The sequence below is a fragment of the Leuresthes tenuis genome, unplaced genomic scaffold, assembly GCF_036924035.1.
Source record: "Leuresthes tenuis unplaced genomic scaffold, fLeuTen1.0.hap1 SCAF_56, whole genome shotgun sequence".
Lineage (NCBI taxonomy): Eukaryota > Metazoa > Chordata > Actinopteri > Atheriniformes > Atherinopsidae > Leuresthes > Leuresthes tenuis.
The window spans coordinates 123,833-136,710 of record NW_027325410.1 but is presented as its reverse complement, the minus strand read 5'-3'; the positions used below and the strand labels follow the sequence as shown (position 1 = coordinate 136,710).

The 12,878-nt window shown below is 42.2% G+C and overlaps 1 non-coding gene and 1 pseudogene across 1 annotated transcript; one reads left to right on the top strand and one right to left on the bottom strand.

The window, feature by feature from the left end:
• Window positions 1-6,221: 6,221 nt before the first annotated feature.
• On the bottom strand, window positions 6,222-6,398 carry LOC140285764 (U2 spliceosomal RNA; annotated as a pseudogene).
• Window positions 6,399-11,359: 4,961 nt separating this feature from the next.
• On the top strand, window positions 11,360-11,550 carry LOC140285742 (U2 spliceosomal RNA). The gene has a single exon (XR_011910717.1). It is a non-coding gene; the product is annotated as a U2 spliceosomal RNA (small nuclear RNA).
• Window positions 11,551-12,878: the final 1,328 nt, after the last annotated feature.

Genomic DNA, 12,878 nt, shown 5'->3' with positions numbered 1-12,878 from the left:
GTATGTTCGGGCATTCGAACCTTTTCTTACCCGCCTTTTACAAACTATGGTCGGACATTCAAACCTTCTTGTGGCCGAACACATCCACTTCTGCTTGTGATGATGTATAGTTGGGCATTCACACCTTTTCTTACCCATTTTTCAGTAATTATTGGTGGACATTCAGACCTTCTTGCAGCTGAACACCTCCGCTCCCGCTTTTGATGGTGTATAGTCGGGCTTTCGAGCCTTTTCTTCAACGGTGTTTACAAATTATGGTTGGAAATTCAGACCTTGCAGCCGAAACACTCCGCTCCCTCTTTTGATCATACATTGTCGGGCATTCGCACCTTGTCTTACCCGCTTTTTACAAACCATGGTCGGACTTTCACACCTTCTTGTAGCCGAACAACTCCGCTCCCGCTATTGATTGTGTACAGTCCGGTTTTTTAACCTTTTCTTACCCGCTTTTTACCAACTATGGTCGGACATTCGCAGCATCTTACAGCGGAACACCTCCGCTCCCTCTTTTGATGGTGTATGTTCGGGCATTCGAACTTTTTCTTACCCACTTTTTACAAACTATGGTCGGACATTCAAACCTTCTTGTAGCAGAACACATCCACTTCTTCTTTTGATGATGTATGGTTGGGCATTCGCACCTTTTCTTACCCATTTTTCAGGAATTATGGGTGGATATTCACACCTACTTGCAGTCGAACAGCTCTGTACCCACTTTTGATTATGTTTGGTTGGATATTCGAACCTTTTCTTAACTGCTTTTTACAAACTTTGGTCGGACGTTCACACCTTCTTGCAGCCGAACACCTCCGCTTCCGCTTTTGATGGTATATATTCGGGCATTCGAACCTTTTCTTACCCACTTTTTACCAACTATGGTCGGACATTCACACCGTCTTTCAAGTGTAACACCTCCGCTCCCTCTTTTGATGGTGTATGTTCGGGCATTCGCACCTTTTCTTACCCGCTTTTTACAAACTATGGTCGTACATTCAAACCTTGTAGCCGAAAACCTCCACTCCCTCTTTTGATCATACTTTGTCGGGCATTCGCACCTTTTCTTACCCGCTTTTTACAAACTATGCTCGGACATTCAAACCTTCTTGTAGCCAAACACATCCACTCCTGCTTTTGTTGATGTATGGTTGGGCATTCGAACCTACTTGTTGCCCGCTTTTCATTAATTATGGGTGGACATTCACACCTTGTCGCAGCCAAACACCTCCGCTCCCTGTTTTGATCATGTATGGTTGGACATTCGCACCTTTTCTCACCCGCTTTTTGCAAACTATGGTCGGCCATTCACAGCTTCCTCTCCACCATACTTGTATGGTGGGATATTCACACCCACTTGCATCCGAAGATCTCCGCCCCCACTTTTGTTGATATTTAGTCGGTCATTCACACCTTACCCGTTTTCTTGCCGCCAAACACCTCTGATCTCGCTTTTGATGATGTAAGATTGGGCATTCAGACCTTGCTTTTCCTGCTTTTCACCAACTATAGATGGACATTCACACCTTCTTGCAGCCGAACACTTCCGCTCCACCTTTTAGGTTTCTATCACACCTTTTTTTTCACCGCATTTTATAGATTATGGTTGGAAATTCTCAACCACTCATCCGAAGACCTCTCCTCCCGCTTTTGTTAATATATTTGAACTTTAGTCAGACATTCACACCTACTTGTAGCCGAACACCACCTCTCTAGCTTTTGATGAGGTATGGTCCGGGATTCTTACCGTTTCTAACACATTTTTCAGCAATTATGGTAGGATATTCACACCTTCTTGCAGCTGAACACCTCCTCTCCCACTTATGATCATGTGCGGATTGATTTTCGAAAATTTTCTTTCATGTTTTCTAGCAATTAATTATGGACATTTAGACCTTCTTGCAGCTGAACACCTCCGCTCCCGCTTTTGATCATACATTGTCAGGCATTCGCCACTTGTCTTACCCGCTTTTTACAAACTTTAGTCGAACATTCACACCTTTTTGCAGCCGAACACAGTTTTTTGCAGCCGAATTTGGGCATTCGCACCTTTTCATACCCACTTTTTACCAACTATGGTCGGACATTCACACCGTCTTACAGCGGAACACCTCCGCTCCCTCTTTTGATGGTGTATGTTCGGGCATTCGAACCTTTTCTTACCCGCTTTTTACAAACTATGCTCGGACATTCAAACCTTCTTGTAGCCGAACACATCCAGTCCTGCTTTTGATGATGTATGGTTGGGCATTCGCACCTTTTTTTTTACCCATTTTTGAGGAATTATGGGTGGACATTCACACCTTCTTGCAGCTGAACACCTCCTCTCCCACTTATGATCATGTGCGGTTGGATATTCGAACATTTTTTTTCATGTTTTCTAGCAATTATTGATGGACATTCAGACCTTCTTGCAGCTGAACACCTCCGCTCCCGCTTTTGATGGTGTATAGTCGGGCTTCCGAGCCTTTTCTTCCCCGGTTTTTACAAATTATGGTTGGACATTTAGACCTTCTTGCAGCCGAAAACCTCCGTTCCCTCTTTTGATCATACATTGTCCGGCATTCGCAACTTTTCTTACCCGCTTTTTACAAACCATGGTCGGACTTTCACACCTTTTAGTAGCCAAACAACTCCGCTCCCGCTATTGATTGTGTACAGTCGGGTATTTTAACCTTTTCTTACCCGCTTTTTACCAATTATGGTGGGACATTCACACCTTCTTACAGCGGAACACCTCCGCTCCCTGTTTTGATCATTTATGGTCTGGCAATACTACCTTTTCTTACCCGTTTTTGAGTTATTATGGCTGGACATTCACAGCTTCTTGCAGCCGAACACCTCTTCTCCCGCTTTTGATGATGAATGGTCCGGCATTCTTACCTTTTCTAACACATTTTTCAGCAATTATTGTTGGTCATTCACACCTTTCTCATCAGCTTTTTACAAATTATGATCTGACATTCACACCTACTTGCAGCCGAACACCTCGGCTTCCGCTTTTGATGGTGTATATTTTGGCATTCAAACCTTTTCTTACCCGCTTTTTACAAACCATGGTCGGACTTTCATACCTTCTTTTAGCCGAACAACTCCGCTCCTGCTATTGATTGTGTAGAGTTGGGTATTTTAGCCTTTTCTTACCCGCTTTTTACCAACTATGGTCGGACATTCACACCTTCTTACAGCGGAACACCTCCGCTCCCTCTTTTGATGGTGTATGTTCTGGCATTCGAACCTTTTCTTACCCACTTTTTACAAACTATGCTCGGACATTCACACCTTCTTGCAGTGAAACACCTCCGCTCCCTCTTTTGATTGTGTATGTTCGGGCATTCGAACCTTTTCTTACCCGCCTTTTACAAACTATGGTCGGACATTCAAACCTTCTTGTGGCCGAACACATCCACTTCTGCTTGTGATGATGTATAGTTGGGCATTCACACCTTTTCTTACCCATTTTTCAGTAATTATTGGTGGACATTCAGACCTTCTTGCAGCTGAACACCTCCGCTCCCGCTTTTGATGGTGTATAGTCGGGCTTTCGAGCCTTTTCTTCAACGGTGTTTACAAATTATGGTTGGAAATTCAGACCTTGCAGCCGAAACACTCCGCTCCCTCTTTTGATCATACATTGTCGGGCATTCGCACCTTGTCTTACCCGCTTTTTACAAACCATGGTCGGACTTTCACACCTTCTTGTAGCCGAACAACTCCGCTCCCGCTATTGATTGTGTACAGTCCGGTTTTTTAACCTTTTCTTACCCGCTTTTTACCAACTATGGTCGGACATTCGCAGCATCTTACAGCGGAACACCTCCGCTCCCTCTTTTGATGGTGTATGTTCGGGCATTCGAACTTTTTCTTACCCACTTTTTACAAACTATGGTCGGACATTCAAACCTTCTTGTAGCAGAACACATCCACTTCTTCTTTTGATGATGTATGGTTGGGCATTCGCACCTTTTCTTACCCATTTTTCAGGAATTATGGGTGGATATTCACACCTACTTGCAGTCGAACAGCTCTGTACCCACTTTTGATTATGTTTGGTTGGATATTCGAACCTTTTCTTAACTGCTTTTTACAAACTTTGGTCGGACGTTCACACCTTCTTGCAGCCGAACACCTCCGCTTCCGCTTTTGATGGTATATATTCGGGCATTCGAACCTTTTCTTACCCACTTTTTACCAACTATGGTCGGACATTCACACCGTCTTTCAAGTGTAACACCTCCGCTCCCTCTTTTGATGGTGTATGTTCGGGCATTCGCACCTTTTCTTACCCGCTTTTTACAAACTATGGTCGTACATTCAAACCTTGTAGCCGAAAACCTCCACTCCCTCTTTTGATCATACTTTGTCGGGCATTCGCACCTTTTCTTACCCGCTTTTTACAAACTATGCTCGGACATTCAAACCTTCTTGTAGCCAAACACATCCACTCCTGCTTTTGTTGATGTATGGTTGGGCATTCGAACCTACTTGTTGCCCGCTTTTCATTAATTATGGGTGGACATTCACACCTTGTCACAGCCAAACACCTCCGCTCCCTGTTTTGATCATGTATGGTTGGACATTCGCACCTTTTCTCACCCGCTTTTTGCAAACTATGGTCGGCCATTCACAGCTTCCTCTCCACCATACTTGTATGGTGGGATATTCACACCCACTTGCATCCGAAGATCTCCGCCCCCACTTTTGTTGATATTTAGTCGGTCATTCACACCTTACCCGTTTTCTTGCCGCCAAACACCTCTGATCTCGCTTTTGATGATGTAAGATTGGGCATTCAGACCTTGCTTTTCCTGCTTTTCACCAACTATAGATGGACATTCACACCTTCTTGCAGCCGAACACTTCCGCTCCACCTTTTAGGTTTCTATCACACCTTTTTTTTCACCGCATTTTATAGATTATGGTTGGAAATTCTCAACCACTCATCCGAAGACCTCTCCTCCCGCTTTTGTTAATATATTTGAACTTTAGTCAGACATTCACACCTACTTGTAGCCGAACACCACCTCTCTAGCTTTTGATGAGGTATGGTCCGGGATTCTTACCGTTTCTAACACATTTTTCAGCAATTATGGTAGGATATTCACACCTTCTTGCAGCTGAACACCTCCTCTCCCACTTATGATCATGTGCGGATTGATTTTCGAAAATTTTCTTTCATGTTTTCTAGCAATTAATTATGGACATTTAGACCTTCTTGCAGCTGAACACCTCCGCTCCCGCTTTTGATCATACATTGTCAGGCATTCGCCACTTGTCTTACCCGCTTTTTACAAACTTTAGTCGAACATTCACACCTTTTTGCAGCCGAACACAGTTTTTTGCAGCCGAATTTGGGCATTCGCACCTTTTCATACCCACTTTTTACCAACTATGGTCGGACATTCACACCGTCTTACAGCGGAACACCTCCGCTCCCTCTTTTGATGGTGTATGTTCGGGCATTCGAACCTTTTCTTACCCGCTTTTTACAAACTATGCTCGGACATTCAAACCTTCTTGTAGCCGAACACATCCACTCCTGCTTTTGATGATGTATGGTATGGCATTCGAACCTACTTGTTGCCCGCTTTTTATTAATTATGGGTGGACATTCACACCTTGTCGCAGCCAAACACCCTGTTTCGATCATGTATGGTTGGACATTCGCACCTTTTCTCACCTGCTTTTTGCAAACTATGGTCGGCCATTCACAGCTTCCTCTCCACCATACTTGTATGGTGGGATATTCACACCCACTTGCATCCGAAGACCTCCGCCCCCACTTTTGTTGATATTTAGTCGGTCATTCGCACCTTACCCGCTTTTGGCAAACTATGGCCTTCTTGCAGCCAAAAACCTCTGATCTCGCTTTTGATGATGTAAGGTTGGGCATTCAGACCTTGCTTCACCTGCTTTTCACCAAATATAGTCGGACATTCACACCTTCTTGCAGCCGAACACTTCCGCTCCACCTTTAAGTTTTCTATGGGGCATTCACACCTTTATTTTCACCGCATTTTATAAAAACACCACAGGAACACCGTATTGAGGCTTTGTTCTTACCGCTCATTCGGTGTCGCGTTTCTTTCAAGCATTTCTCCTGGTTAGCCCGCACTCGGCTCGCTCCCAGAGCCGTGTTAAAGTCTACTTCGCATTCACTCTCTTTTCTCAGCAGACTAAAAGAAACTTCCATCCTGCACCGCTGTTAGCTTTTTCACAACAGCAGAGGAGAGCGCACCGTTCCCAGCGGCACTGCAGCACCGGGTCGATGCTTGGAGTGAACGGAGCAAGCTCCTTTTTCAACTCCTATTGATAAAAATCCATTTAATATGTAGTCCTTGCATAGACATATCACATATTAAACTGATAAGTACAGATGGATTATGTGCAATTAGTAAAGAGAGTAGAGGACGATCTCTCTCGTTGGAAGTCCTTACCTATATCACTTATGGGGAGAGTTACAACCATTAAAATGATGATACTACCAAAAGTTAACTATTTGTTCTCAATGATCCCCATAAAACCATCTGCTACTTGGTTTAAGTCACTAGATTCATGCATCTCCAAATTTCTGTGGAAAAACAAACCACCACGTATTAGTTTAAAAACCCTACAGAAGACCAAGGACAGTGGTGGATTAGATTTACCTCATTTTCAGCACTATTCCTTAGCCAATAGGTTACAATATATATCAAAATGGTTTAAACCTTGTTGTTGTCACAGTTCCCAGAGACGTTGTAATCGTTGAGGATTCTATATTCACCCCCTCATTAGAGGCACGTGTTGCAGATTGATGACACTGAATCTTCTTCTCTGTTCATTGCTGGCATCATTCCCAGCATCGTAAGTGTTCGTGGCATTGTTAGCCTCTTCTTCTGGATCTTGATATCGAGCATCCTTTTGTATTTCTGGTTTGTAAGTCCTCTCTCTTCGTTCACCGGAGTCTTCGTCTCTTTGTCCTTGAGTTTGGTGATTTTTTCTTCTTTTGATGCCTTGACACAGTGTGACAGGTGATACCACATGGGAGATCCTTTAACTTGGACTGCTGCCCCTGTGCTGCGAAATGGCTGTGCTGCTCAAATGGTCTCTCCTTCATCATATACACAGTTATTTATACATCACCTTCCACCATGAAGCGTTGTCCCTTTTTGTTTCTCTCTTTGTTCTTAAAATGCTGTTATGCATGTCTAAACCAATCCATTAAACTAGATCATTTTGGCAGTAAAGCGATCTACAATGTGCTTGGTCGCAAAGCTGCTCATCTGTGGTAAACAGCTCTTCAGAAAGGCATTCTTCAATTGATTTCACTCATTTTATGTAATAATTTTGTGATTTCCTACAAAACTACACTTCTTCTCCCATCTGTCTGAGTATTTAATATTGTCTGGGTCCCGTTAAAACATGTATTTTTCCCATCTAATTCCTTGTTTGCTTTAAAACAAGTATTCCCCATTTTCTATCCCTTCAGTAGCCAACCAGTTTGTATGGAGTACACTGGAGCAACTTGACTGATCAGTAAAACACTGCTTTTGTTGTCACCGCAAGGCTTCCCCCGTCGGTTGTTTCACTGAGACACTACTGAGTAACTACAACTCAACACAGTTTATACACATAACATTCATATACATACTAACAAACAAACAAACAATAATTTATCGCAATTTTCTCATCTCTGTTTGAACGTACACCCAGGTAAATATTCCTGTAGTCTTCTCATACCGACTATGGACCCATTCATTGTTTAACTTCACTGTTTTGCAAATCCTAATTGAATATTACACATTGACATTGAACTTTACTGGATAAGCAGGTCTTCATTGCATTCAGCAGCCTATATGTGAGCATTTATGTGTAAGCTGTTCTTCTTTGCATTTATCAGCAGCAAGCAATTCTTCACTGCACATGCATATGTAAATAGTAAAACAATTCCAATGTGTTAGCGAAACCTTCTATATCACAGTGGTTTCTAAGGTCTATTTTAAGTTCTTTGCCATCAGTGAGATGACATTGTTTACAAAGTGTGTCAAATTATCACTGAAGATCTTTTCAGGAATTTCAAATCTAGAAATGAGTTATTTTACGCGTGATTTTGCTACTGAGAGTGCATCTGCTTGTGCACATGGAAATATTTCAGACCATTTGGTAAAAACCTCTGTTGTCACTGAGCAGAATCGTTTCCCTTAACATTAATTTAGTTCAATGAAATCTACAAAATAATGAAATAATGAAATCCAAACAAATATGTTGAAAAAGATACACTGGCTTAGGGAATTATCTTCGTTTTGGTCTTAGATTGCCCTGTGGAATGTATTTTGCACATATTTGACCTGCTAGACAAAACTTTATTCATTTATTTATTCTAAAAAAATGTTTTTAATAATTAGTAAAACCATATGCTGTAAAAACCTGGTTCATTATTGCTTCCATCCCTCCTGTTGAGACATGACATGGTCCGTGGCTCAATACTGCAGCATATTTAAACAAATTCTTTGGCAGTATGGTTTTCCTTCCGGTCATTCATACGAGTCTATTGTAGATGGCAATTGAATAACATCTAATAATGCTAAAATATTTGTAGTTTATACATTTAGCTGTGGATGTCAACATACCTGTTTTTCCAATGCTGTGTTAACACATGTACAGTTGAGAAGGCATACTGACTGTCAGTGTAAACGTTAACAACCTTTTTGTTATTTAATTTACAAGCTTCAGTTAAAGCTACCAATTCGACTGCTTGAACAGAGTAATTTTTTGGTAGTGGTTGTTTTAAGAAAACTTCAGTTTCTGTTACTACTGCAAATCCTGTAGCATTTGTGCCATCAGGGTTTTTTTCCTTGATCTGTTGAATAAATATAGTTATTTCTGCATTTTCATAACGTATATCAGTTAAGTCTGGCCTGGGTAAAACACTGATGGTTATTTCTGGCTTTCCATCTGTGGGGTAGGTAGCAGTGTGGATGGATTAAGTGTAGCACATCTCTCGACAACAAGGTGTGGCTGTGAAAGAAGAACTGTTATGTAGGAGAGATGTCTGGTAAAGATATTTTGTTAAGTAACCATATCACAGCCACTGCATGAGGTACCTTAAGTGTTAATGGGTGAAATAACACCATTATTGTTGATGCCTGCACTGCCAATGGCTTCTGGCCATTGATTCAAAAGTACGATCTCGTCCCTTTTTCCCCCTTTCAGTGGACACTGGCCCCTAATTACCGCAATTCAGCAGGGGGTCTTTCATTAGGAGTACTGTGCACGGTTTCAGCTCCGACCCTGGACAGCGGAAAAAACGTTGAGATCTGGTTTGAGGACCCAATTGTTGAGAAAAGTCTCTCAATGAGACTCAGAGTTGCTGGAGTCAGTTAATGCAAAGGTTTAATCTTGCAGCAAGTTCAAGAATGTGTGTGTGTATGGGTGTATGTGTGCGAACGTGTGTGAGTTTGTGTGTGTGAGAGTTTAAAGAACCTGTTATCCACAGGCAGGCCTTAACTAGTATGGCACGGGTCCAGCCTGTCTCATCTTTTTTGGAAGGTCCAGCGCTCGGCCGTAACCCTTCTGTCTGTTTGGACTCTCACATACATTCGGTTAATCATAGAAAAACGAGAACAAAACTTTTTAGCCCCTTAAATTCATAAAACAGACATGGTGCAGTTATTTCCATTCTAGAAAATAAGAGTAATCACCACCATTCCTATAAATTCTGGATATTCTAACAATCTGAATCTTTTTTAAATGTTCGATGAAGCCCTTTGCTGTTCTGTTTAGAGACTCAGCTGATCATAAACCAAGTTTTGCTCTTGAACCAAGCTTCTAAACTCTTCACCTTTTTCATTTCTCAGTTAGTATTCACTTTAAAACTGATTAAAAGAAAAATTAAATGAATGCCTATCAACAAATGTGGGATCTAAACTCTAGTGCTTCCTCTAAAATAATTTCCTTTCTCAATTCAGAAATGTGTGTGTGTAAGTCACAACACCCGTGACACCAAAACGGCTTTCTTTTCTCTCTTTTCTCTACACTCTGCACTGTGAGCACACACAACAAATCAGAAAGGCTTTTTTCTCTCTTTTCTACATTATGGACTGTGGGGACACAAAACCGCTCTCTCTTTTTTTTTTTTTGATTGTGTGCCAGGGCGTTGTCTCACGTATTAGATTATGCTTAAGATACGAATGAGTTTATCAGTCACATCAGAATCCATACATACTGATCCTCCCGTAATAAAATGGTCGGATCTTATCAAACACACTTTGTTTCTTGTGACAAGTCAGCGAAACAGCGTATACACGTCAAGACACTGAATCAAGTTTGCCACAAGAACTCATAAGTTTGGCAGTATTGCTCTGCCGTCAGCAATCATACACCCATTTTATTTTCATGAGACATGTGCAGGCACCTGTTCATCTACTGTTCTATCACTATGAATTAGTTTATCTATTATCAATAAGGATACTTCTACAACTACTATCAAAGTATGTCCGGACTTCTTATGTTGTCAGTTGCTATATATGAATAAGTGGGTTGCTACTGAAAAGCATTAAGCATGTCACACAGCCCAAACATATAACATTTCAGGACACACCACACAGTTAACAACCACAGTGAAGCGTGTCAAAGCCCAAACATGTAACATTCAACAGGACACTTACACAACACATTCAAATCAAACAGTCAGACAACATACAAGAACCTATACCCCAGCCGGCATTGCTCCCTGCCTATTTTCCTACAACTCACTATGTGTGCGCACACCTTTATTCACAAACTCTTCAACTTATACTCTTTTACCGAAGCTGCTACAGCTCGATTGGCCAAATACCCTTAGATCCTATTTCGGTGAATTTGACATCTGCCTTGCATGTAACAGATTAGCGGTTTAGCAGTTTTAATTTAGTTTGAGTGAAGGAATTCATTTTATAGCAAAATCCGAAATCGTGAAGAACTCATGGAAGTAAGCTTATTCTCGGATTCCTGAATCTTTAGATTTGTTCTTTCTTTTACTGCAAAGTACAACGTTGAGCAGCACTAATGAGTTGTTTCTATTTTTGGCAGCCTTTACCTTTGCGGATGAAGCCCTTTCTGTCTGTGCAAAAGAAATCTTATTACTGTGCAGAGTGACTTCTCTGAGTAGAGTCGCCTTACTTGTTGTGACTGTGCCAATGTTCGAAGCTGGAGTGCAAAGTTGTTGCTTGAATGGTGCTCGCTGAAGCGTGCGGTAGTGTAAAGTTATACCATTTAAAAGGGCTGAAGAGTGCTCAGTGCAGCGGGTGGGCCGAGGTGCAAAGTGACACTATGGCCATAAAAAGAACACCGCTACAAGTGCGCATTGTGCCAGGAAGGGCCCTCGGACGTGAACCAGTGGACAATTATCGCTTCTCGGCCTTTTGGCTAAGATCAAGTGTAGTATCTGTTCCTATCAGTTTAATGTCTGATGTGTCCTCTATACGAGGACTACATATTAAATGGATTTGTATCAATAGGAGTTGAAAAAGGAGCTTGCTCCGTTCACTCCAAGCATCGACCCGGTACTGTAGTGCCCCTGGGAACGGTGCGCTCTCCTCTGCTCTTGTGAAAAAGCAAACAGCGGTGCAGGATGGAAGTTTCAGGGAGCCCAAGATGAAACTTTCTTTTAGTCTGCTGAGAAAAGAGAGTGAATGCGAAGTAGACTTTAACACGGCTCTGGGAGCAAGCCGAGTGCGGGCTAACCAGGAGAATTGCTTGAAAGAAACGCGACACCGAATGAGCGGTCAGAACAAAGCCTCAATACGGTGTTCCTGTGGTGTTTTTATAAAATGCGGTGAAAAAAAAGGTGTGAATGCCCCATAGAAAACTAAAAGGTGGAGCGGAAGTGTTCGGCTGCAAGAAGGTGTGAATGTCCGACTATATTTGGTGAAAAGCAGGTGAAGCAAGGTCTGAATGCCCAACCTTACATCATCAAAAGCGAGATCAGAGGTTTTTGGCTGCAAGAAGGCCATAGTTTGCCAAAAGTGGGTAAGGTGCGAATGACCGACTAAATATCAACAAAAGTGGGGGCGGAGGTCTTCGGATGCAAGTGGGTGTGAATATCCCACCATAGAAGTATGGTGGAGAGGAAGCTGTGAATGGCCGACCATAGTTTGCAAAAAGCGGGTGAGAAAAGGTGCGAATGTCCAACCATACATGATCAAAACAGGGAGCGGAGGTGTTTGGCTGCGACAAGGTGTGAATGTCCACCCATAATTAATGAAAAGCGGGCAACAAGTAGGTTCGAATGCCCAACCATACATCATCAAAAGCAGGAGTGGATGTGTTCGGCTACAAGAAGGTTTGAATGTCCGAGCATAGTTTGTAAAAAGCTGGTAAGAAAAGGTTCGAATGCCTGAACATACATCATCAAAAGCAGGACTGGATGTGTTCGGCTACAAGAAGGTTTGAATGTCCGACCATAGTTGGTAAAAAGTGGGTATGAAAAGGTTCGAATGCCCAAGTTCGGCTGAAAAAAACTGTGTTCGGCTGCAAAAAGGTGTGAATGTTTGACTAAAGTTTGTAAGACAAGGTTCGAATGCCTGACAATGTATGATCAAAAGCGGGAGCGGAGGTGTTCAGCTGCAAGAAGGTCTAAATGTCCATCATTAATTGCTAGAAAACATGAAAGAAAATTTTCGAAAATCAATCTGCACATGATCATAAGTGGGAGAGGAGGTGTTCAGCTGCAAGAAGGTGTGAATGTCCTACCATAATTGCTGAAAAATGTGTTAGAAACGGTAAGAATGCCGGACCATACATCATCAAAAGCTAGAGAGGTGGTGTTCGGCTGCAAGTAGGTGTGAATGTCTGACTAAAGTTCAAATATATTAACAAAAGCGGGAGGAGAGGTCTTCGGATGAGTGGTTGAGAATTTCCAACCA